This window comes from Pezoporus occidentalis, unplaced genomic scaffold (genome assembly GCF_034315485.1).
Source record: "Pezoporus occidentalis ecotype Australia unplaced genomic scaffold, CSIRO_AGI_Poc_V1 ctg112, whole genome shotgun sequence".
NCBI lineage: Eukaryota > Metazoa > Chordata > Aves > Psittaciformes > Psittacidae > Pezoporus > Pezoporus occidentalis.
In genome coordinates this window covers 1,260,249-1,268,840 of record NW_026912907.1, presented here as the reverse complement: position 1 = coordinate 1,268,840, position 8,592 = coordinate 1,260,249, and positions in this window count along the sequence as shown.

Sequence of the window (8,592 nt, the reverse complement as noted above, 5' to 3'; positions counted from 1 at the left end):
CCACCCTGTCTTCTGCAGCCATTTGAGAAAGACGCACTGGGATCCTGCTCTGTGAGATGTCTGTTAAAAAAACATTCTTCCCTACACTGTCATTGTCTTCTGCCCCTGCCAGCTTCCTTGCAACACCAGAGCAACTGCAGTAGTTTGACCAGCTTCTGCTGCTGCACTTGCCTGTTGCCAATTCCTTCATCTTGATGCACTTTCTCACATGGCCAAGGTTTGCCTATGGCAAACTGTATGGCACAACTGCATGGTCTTTGCCAGGGGTGGTATCCTTTTCTGCTGGGGTCTGAGTCTGCAGCGAGGTCAGCATCCTTGTTCTCCTTGGGGGTGTTTTAATGAAAGGAAGCCTTGTAACTTGTCTGATCCGTGCTGATACTCTGATATCTGATGGAAGGCCTTCACCTGGGGTAGCCTGGAAGCAAAGTGATGAAATGCCTTGCCACCCTGCCTGTCAGAACCAGCAGGACATGTCTGTGACATAAGGCATCAGGGCACCATCCTTTGAGACCTCAGCCTCAGTCAGCAGGGGGACAGGGTGCACATGAGCCTCATTAACAATTAAGCCCATCGCTCTTACCAGGTCTAGGTTTAATGTTAGTCCTATTATTTTGCTTGCTTCAAAGAATCTTGTAAAAGTGAGTGAATGTTTTTCTGGCCATGTGGTGGAATAAAAAAACCAAACAAGCAAACAACAATGAAACTAAAACAGAGCAAACAGAAAAAAAAAACTTAAAATCCTGCATCGAGTCCTTTACGTTGCCTGTTGAAATTAAGTTTTGCATTTTTATTATGAAAGGTAGAAAGATGGATAGCAAACCTATCTCAAGACTAATTTTCTAACCATTCTATATTTACATCACATCAGATGCTATTTGTAGCATCCCTTTTGTTGGCATCTTGGGGTACAGAATAAATAATTTGTCTGCCAGGGTGAGAGAAAAAGCTATATAAAAGGTTGAAGCCAAGTGTTATGCAGCACACTTATCTATTGAAAAATAGGTGGTATATCCTCATTCTCACCACACAGAGGTAAGGGTAGGGGTCTTTTTGTGGTCATATTTGTCTCTGTGGAAGTTCACAAGGCTTGTGTGGCTAAAGCTCTAGACAGTTTCCCATTCCTGCAGCTTTCATTAAAGATTAAAGGGAAAAAAAAAAAAGAACAATAAAAAAAAAAAAAGTACATAAAATTAAGCTTACCAAACATAAAAAAACAGGTTGCCTCAACTCTTGACTTTTGGCTTTGGTACGATATCAAGTGTTACTATTTTTCAACACATGATGGCAGTAATAGTCCATGAAATGTCTAACGATGCACACTAATGAAACAAAATCTCTTTTACGCCTTTTTTTCTAGCGATAGCTACAGGTTTTGCTTATGAATCTTGACAATTACCAAGCTCAGCTCCACAGGGTAATGAAAAAAAGACGAGGCTCATAGTCTCTGCTCAATCAAGATAGCCCTAACTATTATTCTTGATACAGTTTGTGATCTCAGACTTGATGTATGAAGTGGCAGTCTGGTGTAATGCTGTGGCTGAAGGAACATCAAGAGGCTGTGCTGAGACAACCCAGTATTCTCCCAGCTCCAGTATATAACAGCAGGAATAGCTACATTGCTGCAAAAATCCTAGGTTAATAGGATTTACTGAGAAGGGCGCAAGGGTAACATAGCTCCACTATTTCAGACAACTGATGTCTTCCCAGCAGTTCAGTCCCTCAGACCAAGAAATGAGTTAGAAGTTGTTCATTCCTCCTGCGACAATCCCAGAAGATGTTCTCAAAAGACATCAAAAATATGACTGCTGCAGTGAATTGTTTATAAAATGTAACAGCAAACTTTTCCTTTTAAAACCAGTACTGGCTTTACTTTTGTGATTCACTAACACAGCTTTTCTAAGAGCGTGGGCTTCCTAGCAGAGAGGGATTGGCAGAAATTTTCCCTGCAGACTCATGCTCCTGTCCACTTCCAGGCCTTTGCTACATATCTTGGGAGGAGTGGTCGAAAAGAGGAGCAGATTGGCCCATACGTGACTCAAACACATAACCATGGTATTATTAGTGCTAACCTCTGAACTATTTTCTGAAGTGGGAAAAGCTTCAACTGCATTTACCTCTGATAATGCTTTCATGCTATAAAGGTAGTATAAGACCTAGTCAATTAAGGAATTCAGGGCAGAAATGCATTTTCAGACAGTGGATTCAGAATAACTGGGACTACCCTCCTACAACCCACAAAACGGGATAAGGCAAATTTGAAGACCTGGTGACACACTAACGATGTCGTAGTAACCAGATGGTAGAAGCTGCAGGTTTTTGGATATGTTCCATGGCACTAAAGTTGGGCAGTGTGGAATGCATCAAACACCTCACTTGGTGTCTGAAGACAGTAAGTCAAATTTTGCAGGTGTTTTCTGCAGGTACCCAATTCTGCCTTATAACAGTAGAATAGCACACCATGTTATTTGCTCTTGCTAGACTTCCCTGATTATTGACCCAGTATTGAGTATTAGGAAAGTAAACTATCTGCAAATCTAATACTTCCCATTTATCACTCATGTACTTAGACTCTGTGTGAAAAGAATATAGATATGATTTTCTGTCTGGGGGGCAGAGAATTTCAATTTAAGCAGTACACCTGTCTTTCTGTGTTGAAAATGTACCCATTTGTATTCCCATTTGAACTTTGAAACAGTGATATGGTGCAAGGGTGTACTAGGTCTGGGTTTGCTCCCAAAAATTCTGCTTGAGTTAGATGCTGAGAAGTGTTTGATTTTTCAGCTTCAGAGAAACAAGATTGTGGGGAGTGAAGGCAATAAGATTTGCATGAAAAAGAGTCTGGGAATGAGCTCTGAGGCCTTGGTGCTTTACAAGCCCTGGGGCGATGAGTTGGGGCTTTGAAGGACAGGGAAGGTCGAAGAGCAAGCCTTGGGGGAATGGGCCAGGATGTAGTTGTGGCAGGAGTCTCAGTTGAGTATGTGGGGGTTGAGAGAGGGTCTGCAGCATTGTGATTGGAATATTTACCTGGAGATTTTTACAGGGACCAATCAGATTGAACGTGGCATGCTCGTGCAGGTTGGGAAAGTACCAAAGAGGGGGATAAAAAGGTTTTGGTTGTGATAAAGTTGGATTTGAGGCTCCTCATCAACTTGAGTCCATGTCGTGAAACACCACACAAGATTCTCTCCCTTTACTGTGTCCTTCTGGCTTCCTTATTTTTTCAAACCCACTCACCTGGGCACACAGCCTTTTGCCTACTATGAGTTTTCTATTTTATTGCCTGAGATTTAGGTTAGCCTCCCTTTTTAATAAATGAGAACCCCAAATCTCATTGCTCTTGCAAAAAGTGCTCATGCAAATATAATTTTTAATGCAACCAAATCGATGATATCGTTCTCGCTGTTGATAATCTGGGTAGCGAAAGTAGGTTCAGTGGCAGACAACAGAAGAGATTATTATCTTTGCATTAACATCCACTCAAAATATAAAGGCATCACTACTGATATTCTATATGTATACTGAATAAATTTGAGAATGCAGGAACTGTGTTTGGCCTTGTGAACTTGCACCAGAATATTGTCCTTATAAATTGTTTTGTTTGTTTGATTTCACTAGAAGGAAGAAGTTTATAGTACTAGCACAGGACCGGGTGCAGTCTTTAATGCTTAGTTTTTTCCATTACAGCTTTTTCTGGTTTTAGTTGTGTTTTGCTAAAATCAATCAGGTCCATGCACATTCACTTTGTGAAAGTAGTGTAAAGATAACTTGAATAGAAAATTTCTAAAGGCTTATCTCTCACAAAAATAAGTTGAAAATGACAGCTACACTTATGGTTCATGGCCTTGATAATATCCCACAGGAGTCTTCACAGACATTCGGAACGAAAGCCAGCAAGAATAGACTTTTCTAGTTTCTGCATTTCCAGTGCTCTTTCTATTTTTCATGTATGCCAGACATGACATTTCTGACCAAAGGACATATCGTAGGAGGTTTTGTCTGGTTTTCCTTTTGTGCGGTTTTGGTACAACTTCTTCTTTTGGTGAAATTTCATATTGACTTCACATTGAGGGGATCAAGCTCCCGACTGTGGTTTTGGAGCTTTCTTCCAAGACAAACTTTAGAGAGATTATGTTCCATTTACTATTTCTTGACTTCTGGAATAAAAGAGTTGATTTTTATTTACCGCAGAAATTTCTCCTTTTTTTGCAGCATGCCTTTTCCTCACTGTCCTTATCTGTGAGTAGCTTGAAAAACCATCTTCAAATACCATATATTACCATAGGATATGCTTAGGAGTCAGTTATGTGAACATTCTTTTGTATAATTTATATGCATAATATAAATAGCACCATAAATAATAAGGTTGCCCTCTCTGACTGATATGAATCTTCCTTGAAACAGATGTTGTATGAGAAGCAAATCCATCACCATGGTGGCGTGGTGCTTGGCATCTGCACAAGAGCTTTGGTGCTGATTTAACTTATTGCACTATATTCTGTCACCTTTCAAAAGGGTTCATATTTACCCATTTTCTCAGCCTTCGTGGACAAGTCACTCATTCAAACCTAGGAAATCTTTTACTTTCACTTGCATTTGCTGGAGGGGAAGGAACTTGACAATTAGGGTGTGAAGTAAATGGTGGAGGTTGACATTCATAAAAGCATTTTATAGGTAATGAAATGAAACTAATTGGTATGAAAACATCCCTATTCTGTAGGAATCTAATATTCAGGTTAATTAGGTTACTACAAAATGTTGTTTGGTTTTGTTTGTTTGTTTGTTCGGGGTTTTTTTTATGTTTCCTCAGGATCAGTTGTGTTTTTTTTCCTGACCATTCTCTTAAATATATTGCTGGGTTATGTATACTGTTGGTTTAACTTCATGGTTACAGCCAGTTCTGAAAAATTCTGCTTACCTGCTCAGCACTGGGACTTTACTTGAACTGGACTGTCAGGCAGTGTCTGCACCTATGTTAACTATGTGAACTTGACTTGCTAGTTCTCTTTGGAAGTCTTTGGAGATAAATTTACAGTGCAGCATTAATTCTGTTTTAGGAATAAACTTGTCTGCATGACACTGGCCACATCTGCGGGAGTTCTGAAATGTATTAACATTAGGGGTGAAATGGCTGTAGATTAGCCACTGTTCAACTTGTCTCTATATTGGGGATATGAGTGCATAGACATTTAAACTCAACACAGAATCATGGTTTTTCAGATTGTGCCCCAAAGCCTGCCCAAAGCATGGGTCTGAACATCATAGGCACATGCTCAAGCAATGTGAATGCACAGAAAGTGATGGAGGGTGCAAGCTCTGGCTGGTACTGAGAAAGTGATGTGTATGTACCATAATCTTCTATAGGCAGTCTATTATCAGTGCACCATATTGACAGAGACAGAGTTTTCAAAGAAAAGAACAGCCCAATAGAACAAATAAAGTTTTCCTTCTCAATATTATTTTTGATTGACAAAACAATATAAAGCTTGTTATTTACATATAGATTGACAGAACAGGAAAACTGACTCCCAAAGGCAAGACAAAATGGATACAGAATAAAGCACTGTAGATTGTGTGTATTTAAGGATATACTTCATATCATCCTGTTGACCACTAAACACAGTGCCAGATTTAAGGACTGAAACAAAGTCTGTAGCTTGGAAGGGGTTTTTAAAAATCGTTGACCTTTCAATTCCTATTAGAACTAGCAGATGGAGACAAAATATTGTTTCAGCTCTAAGAGTTATGTGTGTAAGAACAACTCATGTATTTGGAAGGAAATGTTAAAATGAAGATAGCTTTTTCTCTGCAGTTTTTCTGTACAGGTGTCTGAAAAATGAGACTTTATTATAAACAAAGTGAAAGGTCCAGCAGTTATGTTTGATTTGTTTTGTTTTTTTTTTTTTTTTTTTTTGTTTTTTGTTTTTTTTTTTTTGTTTTGTTTTTTTTTTTTTTCCTATCTAGATTTTAAATAAGACATCCAAATTGATAATAGTGTATCATCATAAAGGCACAATCACTGTAACCTGCTGTATTTCTTCAACTCTGATTTTAGCCTGTCTAAGGCTGCTGTGTATAAACCCTGCTGTTCATGTTTCCTATCCTAGAAAGGATAGGAAAGGATCATGTTCTATCCTAGGAAGTAGTGGTATAAAGAATGTGGTCTCTGTGAACGGAGTTTCCATTGCCTGACCTGAGAGAAATTTAGTGAGTCAGCTGCATTTAGGTTTTAAACAAGCATGTATGTCCAGTTAGATGAAAGCGAACTTTGATATGAAACAAATAGCAGCTTGTGTAAGTGGAAGGATTTGTTATGTTTTACTGGGATTATTTTGACTCAAGTCATTCATCAAATCTTTATCTCTGAAAATGTGCAGGTGCTCTTTGCTGCTTGTCACTGTAGAACAGAATTGCAAGTACCCATGTTGCAACTAGTGGAACTCTCCTGGGGACTTTCTCCCTAGAAAAATGTATTAAATCTCACCCATGAAAGGAGGAGAGTTGTTCAAACCCCAAAAAGGGAGGTAATTTTCTAATCTTTAACTGCAAGAGTTCTTGTTGCGGAGCGGGTGGTTACCTCAGGCCAGGGGGCAAGATATGTTAGGGAGCTTGTACGTTCTTGTCCAATTTGTCCCACACTCTAATACTGTCACATTCCAAGAGGGGTTTCCACCAAGCCTTTATATTTGACCAGCCTGATAGTGTCCCAGGAAAGACGACACCTTTGTGCCCAACCAGCCTTTTGTGTCCATGTATTGGACAGAGCACCAAATTGGGGGTGATTTGTCTAACCTATCCAGGGACCTGCATCAACAACATCGCTGCATCAAATCCCTTATTTCAAATATTCAAGTCTCCTGAGACTTACACATAATGGGTTTCAGCTGAAGATTTTAATTATATAAAATACAAGTTTGTGACAGGATAAAAGGTTCAGAGATTGCTAGTGATGAGATACTGTCTGCCAAACCAGCTTGAAGTGATACACAACCAAACTATAACCAGAATATAGCCAGACCATAACAGCTAACATGAGTTAGTCATTTAATGTGCATAAGATAAAATTCTTATCAAATAGATGTCCCTATGGGGGAGAAGACAGATTCAGCCTGTTGACTGATCCCAGAATTTATGATAGAATCTTCCCTTTTTCCTTTCCTAATTTCACATATTTATACCATTTGATTCAGGTTAGTAACTCCCTGTAACCCTCCCACCATATACAGAATGTCAGTTAGTTTACATAAGGTTACCTTGTTTTCATCAAAAGGACACCCTAATCATGTGTTGCTGACATATATATATATATATACGATGTCCATATGCTTCCAGGGTGTACCAGTCTTTCAATCTTCAAGGGTAGTCTTTCCTGATTAGAGATTTGTTAGCCCTGTTTCTTGGTCCACCTACATAATGTAAAGCCTCCTCTCCCGCTATCAGTTCTTTGTTCATCAGTGTTCATTCTGATCTTGTAGAAGGCCCTTGCATCTATCTAGGTTTTTCCATAATAACACAAGTTTCAATTTTTTAACTATATGCTTATGGAGCTTGAGTGACCCTACTCATACATATTTTTATTATTGATGGGTGTAAAATTCTCTTGGTTTTGCTTTTAAAAATGGTCCCTTCAAGTTCCCCCTCCTAAAGGGAGCGTAATAGAGCCTGGCCACAGCGCCTTCACTTTGCTCCGCACTCTGTTCAGTTTCTTTTAGTATATGCCAGGATTGCAGGGTTGCCTGGGGAACTATCACCAGGTAGATTCTGTGCGTACCAACTGCATCCCACCCCTTAGAGAAGCAGCTGCATTTTATCCTAAGATTTCCTTAGTGTTATAACTTTGGGGGGCCAGGGGGAGATGGTCTCTAATTTTCCCCCATTTTCCCACAGCTCTAAAACCAGAAAAGCAGAAAAATTCAGTGAAATTGTTTCAAATAACTGGAAACTGAGCCATGCCTTCACAAGGACATTTGTGACTTGAGCATTTGAATTCTGGTTCATAGGCTATTGAACTGCGATATTTTTTGTGACTGTGTAAATACGTCGAGGGGAATTTTTTCCACTTCCTATGCAGAATAAAGTCCAGTACTTCTCTAACAGGCTATTTTACATGAGGCTTTTAGTATCCAACTAATATGGTAGGCAAGTTTATCAAAGATACAGAAGATAGCTTTGGGCCTCATCACTTTACACAGACCAATTAATACTGAAAAAACTATAAATAGTTCATGTGCATTTGGGGATAATCTGATGCAAGTTTAAACTTTAAATTTCAGTACTGATTCAAGACAAAATTCTGTTTGCTTTGGAAAATGCATTTTTTGGCATATTGCTAGCACTTTTCCAAAATGAAGGGACCTTTAAGGAAAGACATCAAAAAGTGGAGGAGTCTCTGAGAAAAAATATTTAATTAAATGAAAAGGGATAAATATTCAATTGTGTACACATTTTATTTCTATTTTTTATTTACTATGTAATAGATTTTAACATATAAAATATTTCACTTTAGAATTTTTACATTAGATCTGAATAATTCAGCATAAAATGTTACATATACATTGATCTTTTATTACCTTTGGTACAGTTCTGGTAGTAAAA